The sequence below is a fragment of the Delphinus delphis genome, chromosome 4 (assembly GCF_949987515.2).
Source record: "Delphinus delphis chromosome 4, mDelDel1.2, whole genome shotgun sequence".
Taxonomy (NCBI): domain Eukaryota; kingdom Metazoa; phylum Chordata; class Mammalia; order Artiodactyla; family Delphinidae; genus Delphinus; species Delphinus delphis.
The window spans coordinates 26,975,566-26,988,925 of record NC_082686.1 but is presented as its reverse complement, the minus strand read 5'-3'; the positions used below and the strand labels follow the sequence as shown (position 1 = coordinate 26,988,925).

The window sequence follows — 13,360 nt, the reverse complement described above, 5'->3', positions numbered from 1 at the left end:
AGATCGCTTGCCTTAGTAATAAGGTAGAAGGCAGGTTGTATTAAAGTATTTCAGAGCAGTCATTGCTTCCTTTAACTTAATACATCATTTGATAAACATCCAGATCTATCTTAGTTTTTTTTTTTAATATTTATTTATTTATTTAGGCTGCACCGGATCTTAGTTGTGGCAAGTGGGATTATTTTTTTGTTGTGGCGTGCGGGATCTTCAGTTGCGTCACTTGGACTTCTTAGTTGCGACATGCAGGTGGGATCTAGTTCCCCAACCAGGGATCAAACCTGGGCCCTCTGCATTGGGAGCACAGAGTCTTACCCACTGGACCACCAGGGAAGTCCCTATCTTAGTTATTTTTTAAGTTAACGGAACAAAACTCGAATAATCCATAAAAATAATTGATCTAGGAAGACCATACTTGCATTGCTTGCTCAAATTAAGTATAAAACAGACTGAAAAATTTACTTTGTAAAAAGTTTAGCCATAGTCAGAGTCTCATTTAGGGATGTTTTAGTATTGATGAATGGAAGTTTAGAATAAGAAGAGACCTTAAACCCATGTCTATGACAGACATAGTTGAACTGATTGATTACATCTTCTTTCAAATAAATATTGATTTAATCAAGTCTGGATTTCCAGTGGCCCAATGATGGTCTTGACAGAAGCCTGGGCACTTGAAACTGGCTCACCCCTGTCTGGATATAAATATTTTAAATGCCTGGACATTTATAATTATTATTTTTCTTCAATCCTTTATTCGTGATTTTCTAACTCGCTTGGGTAATGTTTTTATGCCTTCTATAAAGTTATGCGTGTGTCTGTCTCTGTATGTAATAAACAGAGATAGTGTGGAATAGGAAAAAGAAAGTTGTATTTGCATCTGTTGTTTCTGATTCACAGAGCTGGGAGTGAGATGCTTATGCAGGCAGTCCACAGAGCTAAGATATCAGTAGGCAGTTTGCTGTAAGCACATGTTCAATTATTAAAACAGTCGACATTTTATGTCGGATAGCCATAGCGAGGTCATAACATTAATTTATCCAGAGTATTGTGGGCAACTGTCTAGAAAAAAAAAAAATAGCATAAAGGACACTGACGATGCTGGAGAGAGAGAGGAAAAAAAGATGGATCTGAGCAAAGAGATTTTAAGAGATGACCAGTTTAATACACACACGTAGAACAGGAAGGATGAAGGCGGCAGGCTTCTCACTGTTACCAACAATAAGTATTTTAAGCTATGCCGTGCATGCATTAATTTCTGTTACAGTTTTTCATTAAACTCTAAGCTTGAACATTATTCTGGAATCTTTGGTTTCTGAAATCTAATTTCATATTTCATTTGTTGCTTCAGGGCTCAGTGATTCTCTGCTCTTTCCTCTCAGTCCCTTTCTTCCCCTTCTCCACCTTTCCCCTCCCTCTTCCTATTTTCTTCGTTTTCTTTTCTTCCTCCACCTCGTATTCTTTTCCTTCCTCCCTTTCTCTCTCCAGTGAGAGTGTGTACTTAATACCATGCTTCCTCCGGATGCCCACTTCTTTATTTATTTGTGGTTTTTTTGTTTTGCACTTGAGTTTTTCCTTTTCTTTCCTTTCTCTTTCAAATCAGGAGCCTGTAGGAGCTGATGATAGAGATACGTAGCCTACTGCAGATGCTTCTTTCTCTCTATGGGTTGTGTGATGTTTTCTCTGGAACCTCTGCAAATGATTTTCCTTCACGTTTGTTGCCACAGTTCTGTTGCCAAACTGCTACCTTAGTTGGTCCTGCAGTGCCGCAGTGCATGCTGGGATCTGTCTGTGTCGGTAAACCGAAATTTCTCCAGCCCCAGACAGCAATAGAGTTGGCTTGAGAATTGTCGTACTTTCCTTTGTATGTATTTCTTGTATGCTGCAGAGTCACTGATGGCTAGCTCTGTCTGGCAAGTAATTCAGAAATATCGCTCGTGTAGAATGGAAAGGTAGGCAGTTTACCACATTCTATCATTAAAGGGAACAGTTGAAGAACAAAGGAACTGGATAAATACCTATATACTGCTTTTTATGTTATGAAACACTGTAGTACAAACACGACTGTGTTCAGCCAAAATTGTACTTCCTTTTGTAACAATGCACATAGTAGATTGTTTTCACATATGTACACAAATCCATATTTTACGTAAACATATATTTAATTATAATATTTATAGCCTGCAAACATTTCTTAGTCTCAAAGACTTTCACATATTCGCCAACATGGCTATTTATTATTATTTTTAGGAGTTATTAAATCGAAAAAGTAAAAAATATACTAACATCCTGTTGGTTGATTTCATTCCAGCAAGTTAGAATTTCAACACAGTTTAAGTCATATCGATGATTCAGATCCTGGCAGGTCTTGTAATTCCTGTGAAATGAGAGCACAGCTAATACAAATATTAAGCAATTATTTTTATTAAAATCAGGTTTTTTTTCGTTATTTAATAGAAATGATTGATCTATACAGATCCACCTAACTCATCTGTCTCTTGGGCTGCTTGGGGGCTTCATATAGAAGTGCAAAGGCTCTTTTTGCTCTTTCATCAGCTGGGAAGGGGGAGGATGGGGGGGAATGAAGGCATAGAATAAAGTCTAGGACTGCTAAAGAATTGCTGGCATTATTTTTCTATCACGTGTGTGCCTGGCTGCCTGCTTCTTGAGGTAGTGAACCCAGGGTGAGACTGTGTCGGAGCCTGTTTCCACAACTGTATTTGGATATCTGTGTTATTGATGGGGGGGGGAAAGGGGTGTGTATCCAAGTTTGAGGGGAGGGGAGGACTAACTGACTACTGGCTCACTGAAGCACAAGACAGCTTCTTCCGGAAAGATGTCAAACAACTGAGACATAGCCACGGAGGAAGTAGAAAGGTGGAAAAATAAGGAGACCCTGGAAGAAATGAAGGCTTTGGGGGCTTTTCCTTTTCACTCCTTTTCTTTCTTTCCTTTTTTTTTTTTTTTTTTTCCTTCTGTCATCTGACCTGCAAAGGCTAGAGTGACAGCGTCATGCAAATACTGCAGTCCCGCAGGTCTGGGAGAGGGTGGATGCTAGACTGTGAGTTAATGTTAATGATGAGCGCAGTGAAAATACCAGCCGCTGCCACCCCCTGCACACAGAAGCGCTCTGAGTCAGCATCAGATGCTTTGCCTCGCCTCTCGCTGGGTGTCTGTATGCCTGTGCGCGCGCGTGCTCGCTCGGGCATCCGTGTCTAGCCGAGGGGAGGGGGTGGCGTGTGAGTGCGTGGAGGGTAAAAGCCAGTCAGTCAGTGAGAAGCAAAGGTACGTTGGAGAGCAACTAGAATCTGACTGATTTCCATCTTTGGAGCATCAGATGTATTCCCTAAGGAGGATGGGTCTCCGTGATGGGGGTGGTATAATTATGTTAATGTCATATTTATGGAGGGGTGAGATTTTTCATTCTAATAATTGGTTGAATGCTATGGTCAAAAATTGTAAAGCCATATTCAGTTTTAACGAAAAGCATGGACTTATATCTAAGGACTGTTTTATTTTTTGCTTTTTGTGAGTGCTGCTTTTTTGTTTTAATTTTTTTAACTATTTACTATTTTAAGCCATAACTGATTCAGTATGGAAAATCAAACGATAAACAGAAAGAGATCTTATATAATGATGCATTACATCATGGAGCAGAATATTTAAAGTCTTAACAAGGCAAAGTAAAGATCTGGACAGAGGGTCGGGGGTGGTGGTTGGAAAGGGGTGTGGTACTAGGGTGGAGGAGGGGGCCAGTTAGCAAATATTTTGTTCAGTATAGCTTTCCTTGCAGCTTACTTGGAAATGGATGATTCACCTGTTCTACAGGAAAACATTCTAATTCTTTCCGTTTTTGTTTTTTCCTCCTCTTTTCCCTTTTAAGATCAACCACTTCAGAAGAACCAGATTCCACTTCTGTGGCCAGGACTTTTATGTTATGGCTGGTCCGATTGTTTTACCCTGCGTTCTATGCTACTAAACCTTGGATCATTCCTAAAGTACAAATTCTGTTCTCGAACCACAAACAAGGCTAAAAGATCGGAGGAAATTCAGTGAATATGCAGGATTGGGATTGTGTATTTTCAAAAGTATTGAGCTTTATAATGCAATTGTTTAAAAGTAGAGCCTTTTTTTTCTTATGTTGCCAGCATTTTAAGTTACGTGTTTATTAAGAGGCATTGCTCAAATAGCTACAGAGTATGCATGGAAATATTGGCTGTCTGAATAGTTTGGAGATTCAAAGAGAAATAGCAAGCTTCAGAGGTATTAAATTATGACATGCAAAAAAGTTTTTGTTTTATTCTTAACTGCAACAGTGTATATTTAAATTAGAGTTAAAGTGTTATATGTCCTGGGCCCACCTTACAAGTTGTGCTGTGTAGATGTGTAATGGGAAGCAAAATTTCAATTAGGGTCCCATTAACTGGCATATAATCCTTCTTTAATGTAACAGAGGTTATGGTGTTGCTGTACAAATCTGCTAGAAACAGATTTTAACCCATTTTTGGTCTCTTTCTTGGATCTAATGGAATGACTCTTAACTGTACATTATCTGCATTGTTTCATACATTCTTCATTATTTTAAAGTCTGAAATTAGTCTCTAAATGGTTGTCATGAATATTCAGCTCATCCTAACTTTATATACCATATATATATTTCTGCGTATGTATTTTAATTAGTATTTAGAGAAAAAAGTTAACTGAACCCAACTGTAATTTCGAAACTAGCCTTATCACTGGAAGAAGAATTCTACCGCATCAAACCAGACTTTTCCTAGTCCCTGAGACCCTAACTTGTGAGGTATTTTAGTAACATCACAAGTCAGGCTCTTGGGACCTAGGCGGAGGGGAACCAGCAGCTTTGGACCTTATTGATTGTCTGCAGTTACCATCAGAACAAAAGAACATACATAGATTCTGCCTAGGAGAAATGAACAATGCTCTTCTTTATAATCAGCAATGTTTTCACCATGACCCACCCCCCAAAATACTATTTTCAGAAACTGTACTCTAAAGTGATGACAGAGTGCACAGGAATAGCATTTGTATTATAACAACATTAATATAAAAGCAATATATCTGTGTAAGAAGCGAAATTAAATACAAGTGTTTTTAAAATGCTTCTTTTGGTGTATTTAAGGTGGCTAGCCTAAGAGACTAACTCCTTAGTTAATAATGAAGAGAGTGGTTTATATTTGTAACTTTTTTCTTATGCATAGAAATCTATACATTAGCTACTTAAGTAAATCCTTTATGTTTTCACACAACTACAGCTGAGAATATGTAATGTATGGCTATAATCATGCTTGAGGCCTAGAAATAAAATCATTTGCCATCTTCTTTATTTGACCCTATTAGATTTTATACTGATTTAAGAAGAATGCTGCATTATACTTAGTATTTATTGCCAGAGTTTTCTTTAGTCTTTTTAACCAGACAACATGCTTTGTATGTCTTATTATAAGACATTATCTTGTTATAAGAGTTTGAGTTATCATAATTAGCAGAAATATAATACCTTTTAATTTTTGCATTTTACTTGGCATATATCATGGACATATGTGTGATAAATTAGTAAACACCACCTATGAAGTCAGGCTGTTCTAGTTCATCTATCAGCTGAATCTGAACTGCAGACTTTTATGAGAATTTTAGTTTTATATGAGGTAACTATTCCAACTATATCATGTCACATTTGAATATTATTAGCCATTGCCATATCAAATGTGCTTTTTTGAGAGCAGAATTATACATTAAATCTATTTTTAAATTTTACAATAATGTTGCAGATAATAAGATTCAAAATGGAGATGAGAGATTTTCCATAATAGGAGAAACAAAATGATTTCATTCTTTAAACTCTATTGCTTTACAGGGGTACTATAAATTATATATATCTTCACATTTTTAAAGTAAATTTCTGAATGTGTTTTAGAATACTGTAATAGAGTCTTTGTTCACCTTTGTATTGGACTTGTTAGAATTACTTATGATTTGAAGTATCACAGAATACAAATCATCCACGAGTTATATTTCCTAAAAAATTGATGTTACAATATCATAAACATATTCCTCACCTATGAAGGCACATAGAATGTGTTTAAGCATATATCCACCCTGTATCTATTCAGATTCTTTACTTATATCACCTGTTTCATTTATCTGAAATTTTAAGTGTGTGTATGTGTGTGTGTATAAACAAATGTTTTAAAACTTCAAATGAATGGAGATAATATAAACCATAAAGTTTTGGGTAGTATTTATTTTTTACTTCTTTTAACCTTATTCTCATTGTAATCAAGCATTTTTAAAAGCATAAGTTTCTCAATACAAAGAACTCTATGTATATGTAGCTACAAGTACACAGAAACTTGATTATATTTAATAGCCACGTTTACACAGTGTATCAGAAACTACCTCTTATATAAAACAATATCACATACAGGTATATGTTTACAGACACCTGTATGTATAAGATGTTCCATCAATTTAGTTCCAAAATAATGTAAGGGATATATGTTTGTTGGCTATAGTGATATCAAATATAACTATTTCAAATGCAAGATTTTTTTATGTCATCATATTTATGAAACACAATATATATTAACTTCTGTTTCATAGTCGGAAGATACCAAAGCTAGATTTAAAATGCAATTGTGTTTATTTTCCCCAAAAACATATAAAATGTATATATTTTTACTAATCGTCATGCATTCTCTGAACCCTCTGTATGTAACCTTCCGATCTATGAACTATCTTTTCTGAGAGCGTCATTGATAAAGCTTTTCTCTTACTCCATAAAGGTGAGTAGAGCTATAAGTGGGTAACTTTGTTTATATAAATTACTTTATGCTGTATATGGATAGATGGATGCCACTTTTTTTCTGCATTTCTATCTTAGCTGTCACAGGATAATATTGTTTGGGGGCTGTATAATATGATTTGGAAAATCAGATCATGCTAAGCTTAAAATAAAAGGAAGGATCTGCAACAAAGAGCAAGAAAATGATGTGTTGCATACAAAAAAAAGCAGTGATATTAACAATTCGATGGCTTCCTGGTTAGGAGACCAGCCTGAGCCAGACGCATATATTAAAGGCTGTCTGCTGCCGATGCGAGCTTGCTCAATGCGGTGGAAATGAGGAATCACCTCCTCTCTGACACCAGCTTATTTTTACATTTTAATTCTGAAATAGAGAATCACTGTTTTACATAAATATACTAACCCCTGCTTGATTCTTTTCCTTTCTCACATTGTTTGCTAATTTACTGTGAGCTTCAGGTTCTATTTTTTTAAATATCATCACTCACCTTAAACATCTATCAAATACCAATGAAGTAGTAGTTTTTCTTTTGTCTCTTTTATATTGCTCTGTTAATATTGTTATACTCATGCTTTTAACTTTTAATCTCTGTAAGGAAAACAGCAGTTTTTCAAAATGACATTTTTTAAAGCCATTTAAGGTCCATCAAGGAAGGCACTGCTGGAATTTTGCCAAATCTAAATATGATTATATTTCATTTCAGTGCTCATGGGGTCAACATCTTTCTGAGTATAGAAGTCCTTAACACTTTAGTGTTCCAGTGAAGCTGCAGATGAGGTGTAGAGAGATTCTCAAGTCATTTAAGTATTAGGCTACATAAATAATGTCAAGGAAGAGGTATAGGTATCTCAGGGGAATTATAGTACAGGTTAATTACTAATGAAATCACAAAAGGTATATACTATCTTAAATTTCTTACGTTCAAATGGACATGCTGGTACGTGTGCCTAGGCTCAGTTTAATTCACCTGATAAATATTTAAATGGTTTTGCAAGTTGTCATGTTTGGATGAGTTTCGAGAAAAGCAGTACGTAAAGGGTTAGCTAACGCCCGAATTTTCTTGCCATTTACACATGCAGAGCATAGCCTACATTTCGGTAGGCAGCGAATGCAGTCATCCTTTTGATTACTTGGATTCTTTTGTCAAATTTCTTACTAGACATTTAACTTAGCACTCAGGTCCCACTGATCCTTTAGTGACTGTATTTGGAAAAGGAAAACAAAGTTCCTAATATAGAGAAGTTTTCAAATATCCTGAATGTTTGTAAGCAATATGAAAAACAGACTTGTTAGTGCAGCTTTGCAAATACATAGTTAGTATGTAGAAACTTAGGTGCTGTCATTATCTGTCATCTCCATCTCCGTATTTAGTTTTTTTATCTATCAGTAACCAACTATACTCTGAGGCATTATATGTATATATATTAATATATGTTAACATATGTACTTAATATATATCAATATATACACATGAATATATAAATTAATATATACGTTTTATATATTTACATATTATATATATATATATCTTAATTTTTTTAAACCCTTGGTAAAAATAGTATGAAAAGTGAGACTTTGTCATAAACTTATCCACATTTTTTTCAATAAATTAGCTTCTATTTTCATTGAATGTTGCTTTTTCCCCAGCTTTATCAGATGGAGTGTATTACTAGCCAATAATATTAACTTGTATGTAATGTCTTACTTGTGGAAGTTTGAAAGCAGATAGAACTTCTTTTCTTAAACATCTTTATTGGAGTATAATTGCTTTAAAATGGTGTGCTAGTTTCTGCTTTATAACAAAGTGAATCAGCTATACATATACATATATCCCCATATCTCCTCCCTCTTGCGTCTCCCTCCCACCCTCCCTATCCCACCCCTCTAGGTGGACACAAAGTGCCAAGCTGATCTCCCTGTGCTATGTGGCTGCTTCCCTCTAGCTATCTCTTTTACATTTGGTAGTGTATATATGTCCATGCCACTCTCTCACTTCATCCCAGCTTACCCTTCCCCCTCCCCATGTCCTCAAGTCCATTCTCTACATCTGAGTCTTTATTCCTGTCAAAAGCAGGTAGAACTTGAAGGTAACTGAGATTAAGTGAATTTGAGATTAAATAGTGTTATATAATCAATCAGCTGATTCCATGCATATTTTATGAAGAATTTAAAAGTGAAAAACTTTCATATGGTGAAATAAATTTTTCCTTGTATCTGATGTAAGAAATGTGATTTTTAAGAGTGTTACTTTAATAATTAATTCCTGAACAAATAAAAACTAGTGTAAAAATAATCATGGGCTATATCTGTTAGGTCAACTAAATAAGAATCGTAACTCCTAGGTTTCATCTCGGCCTTTTAAGGTTTCTGGGGTGCTTTGGGTTCTTTTACGTAGGTGGATTTAACCATTCCCCTTTTCTAAGAAGTTTCTTCCTCTCTGTTGGTAGGTGTCTGATGATTTGTGGGCACCAAATGGCTATTCTGTGGAGTCATCTCTCCTTGCCTTTGAATTAGTTTTCCCTTGGCCATGAGTCAACATCAATATTTTATACATCCAAATTGGTAGGTCTTTCTTGAAATTCTTCTATGTATTTTTCTGGACATATAAGTGAATTGTGAGAAATTAAATGTACTTTGTTATTTATGGTCTTTCCAGTTTTCAAACATCTTCACTAAGAGATTTGGGTGATGTTGAAACGTTAGCCAATGGAAGCACTTGGTTTTGTAGGATTTAAAAATGTAATGTCTTTCTCATGGTAGACTTCTTATTCTTAGCGGTGATGGGGGAACCGGTAGGTGGCTAAGTTATTACTCTGTTAAACATCACGCTGAAAACCCAGCCCGCGCATTTCTTTTTTTTTTTTTTTTTTTTTTTGCGGTACGCGTGCCTCTCACCGTTGCGACCTCCCCACAGGCTCCGGACGCGCAGGCTCAGCGGCCATGGCTCACGGGCCCAGCCGCTCTGCGGCATGTGGGATCCTCGCGGACCGGGGCACGAACCCGCGTCCCCTGCATCCGCAGGCGGATTCTCAACCACTGCGCCACCAGGGAAGCCCAACCCGCGCATTTCTAAAGCTTGGGGAGGATTCTACATTAGACAACATATTTTGTTGGGGGGTTACACCACAGTCGGTTCCCTTCACTTCTCTCTCTTCCTGACACCCCCTCCACCCAACATGGAGCCTTTTCAACTTCTTCAAAGAAGTGGGGAAGAAAAAGTAGACTCTTTATTAATGGCAGAAAACAAACTGGCTGCTGGACTTCGGAGACAGCCTTCTAATAATAAAGCAGAGTAGGCACTGGAACAAGGAATTCTTGAACGTACTAAATATATAGGGAAGCCTATTTAAATTCACCAGAGGGGCTTAGAGGACAAGCAACAGAAAGTTTAGAGTTCAATTCAAGCCATGCCAGAAAATGAAAATGTACCTTAAAAAGGATTTCTGAAACAATTGTTCAAAGACATGTCAACTTTTAAGGTTCTTTCGAGAATAATGAAATTTGTACTTTAATTTCAGCGGTGATTTTTTTCAGTTAGAGAGGAAAAGTGATTAACAGGATATCCAAGGAACTGTGTCTTATGTTTAAAGAAAATGTGTTTTCTTTCCGTAGGGTGTGCTCTAGTGAGGTCCGCCAAGTACACTGACGAAGATCGCCCAAATATATACATGAGACAAAGAGATGATGTATTTTTTTCAGCACTTAGATGCATCATAAAATGGAAACCCTCTTCCTACTTTGGAAGAAATTTACTCAACTTGTATGTTCTCTCTAGTTCCTTTCCTCCCATTGAATTTTATGACATATTATTTTAAATAAATGTAATGAAATAATTCTGAAAGAGTAAATTGCTAATAAATAATAGGACTATGTGTTGCTAAATTTGAGAGGTAAAAAAGATGATCCCTACCTTATCTCTTATTGACTTTAGAAAATGCTCTTTAGAAAATGCTCTTACACTTTATAAGACGTGCATCTATAAGAAGTACCGCATCTATAAGAATGTATATTTTATTAGTCAATGTTGAGATAAAGAACTGCTTATAAAGTTTATTTAAAGGCCTTTATGACTGACTCAGGGAGGAAATTTCTAGTGGGCTTTTTCTTAATGTCTTCTTGTAGAATTAACATAGATATTAAAAAAGATTGTCATTCTTTGTCTCAAGGATTACAAGTTGTAAAGAGGATGGAAACTTGGTCTCACTAGTGACACATCTTTGTTGCCATTGAGGAAAGATTCTGCTTGAGAATGAAACCCACGTGAAATTCACCAATTCATAAATACAACTTATTACCACAAAATAAACTGTTGAATCATTAATTCATCCATTCACTCATAAATGTAAATTTAACATAAAAACAGAATTCAATGAATTAAGGCTGCATAAACATATGGGACCACTATGGCCAATTAAGATGTGACCATTTAACAAAATTGATTGACTTTCAAATGAAATGTCAGATATGTGAATATTAGTTATAGATGTTAACTATTTAATGATAAAAAGTAGTTGTTGCCTTCAATAAGTTAGATGAAGCCTGATTCATAATTTACCAAACAATTGTACTGCTTTCCACTTAAGTTTTAATGACATTTTAATATCAAGGACATTTTAATATCAGGCTTAATGATTGATCAGTGAAATAATCCAAGTAAATTCCTTAGGTCAGTGCCTAACACCAGAAAGTACTCAATGAATATTAGCTTATTTCTTCCTGTTTGGATTTAGTATTTGCTTTGCTAAACAGACTATTTTTTTCATCACCCAAATTTACTGGGTATACACTGTCTCAAAGGGTGAGATGCAGACACCATTAGGAAATCATTTCAGCTCCAGGGAACTCACAAATCATTTATTATAAACATCTTTATCAAGGGTTTTCTGAGTGTCAGCTATAGGAAATAAAAAGGGAATCTGCTCATAAATAGCTTATGGTCTACAAAACATATCTTTCAGTTGTCCAACACTTTTTATCGTTTTTTGTGTGCCTTAACCTTCATAAGTTCTGTAATTTGGAAGTTTTATTCTTTTTTATATTTATAGATTAAGGCATTTTATGTGGTTTGTCCTACTTTCTAGTTGTATATGTGATAACTTATCTCTTTATTTGAGTTGCTTTGGACAAGATATGGGATACTATTAGGATTTTTCACTGCTGAGATTCTGGTCATGTTATTCCCTATACTATGCAAAGGTCTGGTGATTAAGAACCATAGATAGACCATGAAAATATTAATAACTGTGGTTTATAAAAATGGCACTTCCAGAATAATTGGACCAAAATGCAGTATTTACATATGATTTCAGTCCATCTAAAAAAAAAGCCATCATTTAATTTTTTTTAAACATCTTTATTGGAGTATAATTGCTTTGCAATAAGTTGTGTTAATTTCTGCTTTATAACAAAGTGAATCAGCTATGCATATACATATGTCTCCATATCTCCTCCCTCTTGTGCCTCCCTCCCTCCCTCCTTATCCCACTCCTGTAGGTGGTCACAAAGCACTGAGCTGATCTCACTGTGCTATGCAGCTGCTTCCCACTAGCTATCTACTTTACGTTTGGTAGTGTATATATGTCAATGCCACTCTCTCACTTCGTCCCAGCTTACCCTTCCCCCTCCCCGTGTCCTCAAGTCCATTCTCTACTTCTGTGTCTTTATTCCTGTCTTGCCCTAGGTTCTTCAGAACCACTTTTTTTTTTTTTAGATTCCATATATATGTGTTAGCATATGGTATTTGTTTTTCTCTTTCTGACTTACTTCACTCTGTGTGACAGACTCTAGGTCCACCCACCTCCCTACAAATAACTCAGTTTTGTTTCTTTTTATGGCTGAGTAATATTCCATTGTATATATGTGCCACATCTTCTTTATCCATTCATTTGTTGCTGGACACTTCAGTTGTAAAAAAGCCATCATTTAATTTCTTAAAAAAAATTAAATCGAATATAATGATATTGATCATGCAGAGTTTCATAAAGCAGCAATTATAATAATTAGTCAAAAGATCAAAACATTCTAATTGGGCTATTCTCTGGGAGTTAATAAAATATGCAGAATAAACTTGGACTTTTTAGACTTTTGCATCATAAATGCTACCATTGAACTTGAATAGTGAAGCAGAAATAGAAGACCAAAAATTCTAATACCACTCTTACCACTAGTTATCTTATGGGACTGAACCACTCTCCTTTTCACTTTTTAAATTTACAACTGATTTATAAAATTAAAATGTAGGAAAGATGATTTTAAGTGATTTTCAGGTAAAAAAAAATCAGTGTATCATGAGATAGTTGGATATTTTTCCATCCTACAGGGGACTTTTGAGTCAAGTTAGGAAAGACCTAGCATTAGTTTAGATCACTACATTAATCAGACTCTTTCAGTAGCAAAAGATCAAATCTCAGCTCCAACTAGTTGAAACAACAAAGGAAGCTGTATGTACATCATCATCTCCTCCTCCCCCCTCCTCCCCCTCTTCCCCCTCCTCCCCCTCCTCTTCCTCCTCCTTGTTCTCCTCTTTCTCTTCCTCCTTCACT

The 13,360-nt window shown here is 35.7% G+C and overlaps 1 long non-coding RNA gene across 3 annotated transcripts in view; it reads left to right on the top strand.

Moving 5' to 3' along the window:
* The window catches only part of LOC138414055 (uncharacterized), a 394,942-nt gene that overhangs the window by 335,473 nt on the left and 46,109 nt on the right, over positions 1–13,360 (top strand). For all 3 annotated transcript variants that reach the window (XR_011246440.1, XR_011246441.1, XR_011246442.1), the window contains 2 exons: positions 9,266–9,380; positions 10,431–10,578. This is a non-coding gene — a long non-coding RNA (uncharacterized lncRNA). The remainder of the gene's footprint in view (positions 1–9,265; positions 9,381–10,430; positions 10,579–13,360) is intronic.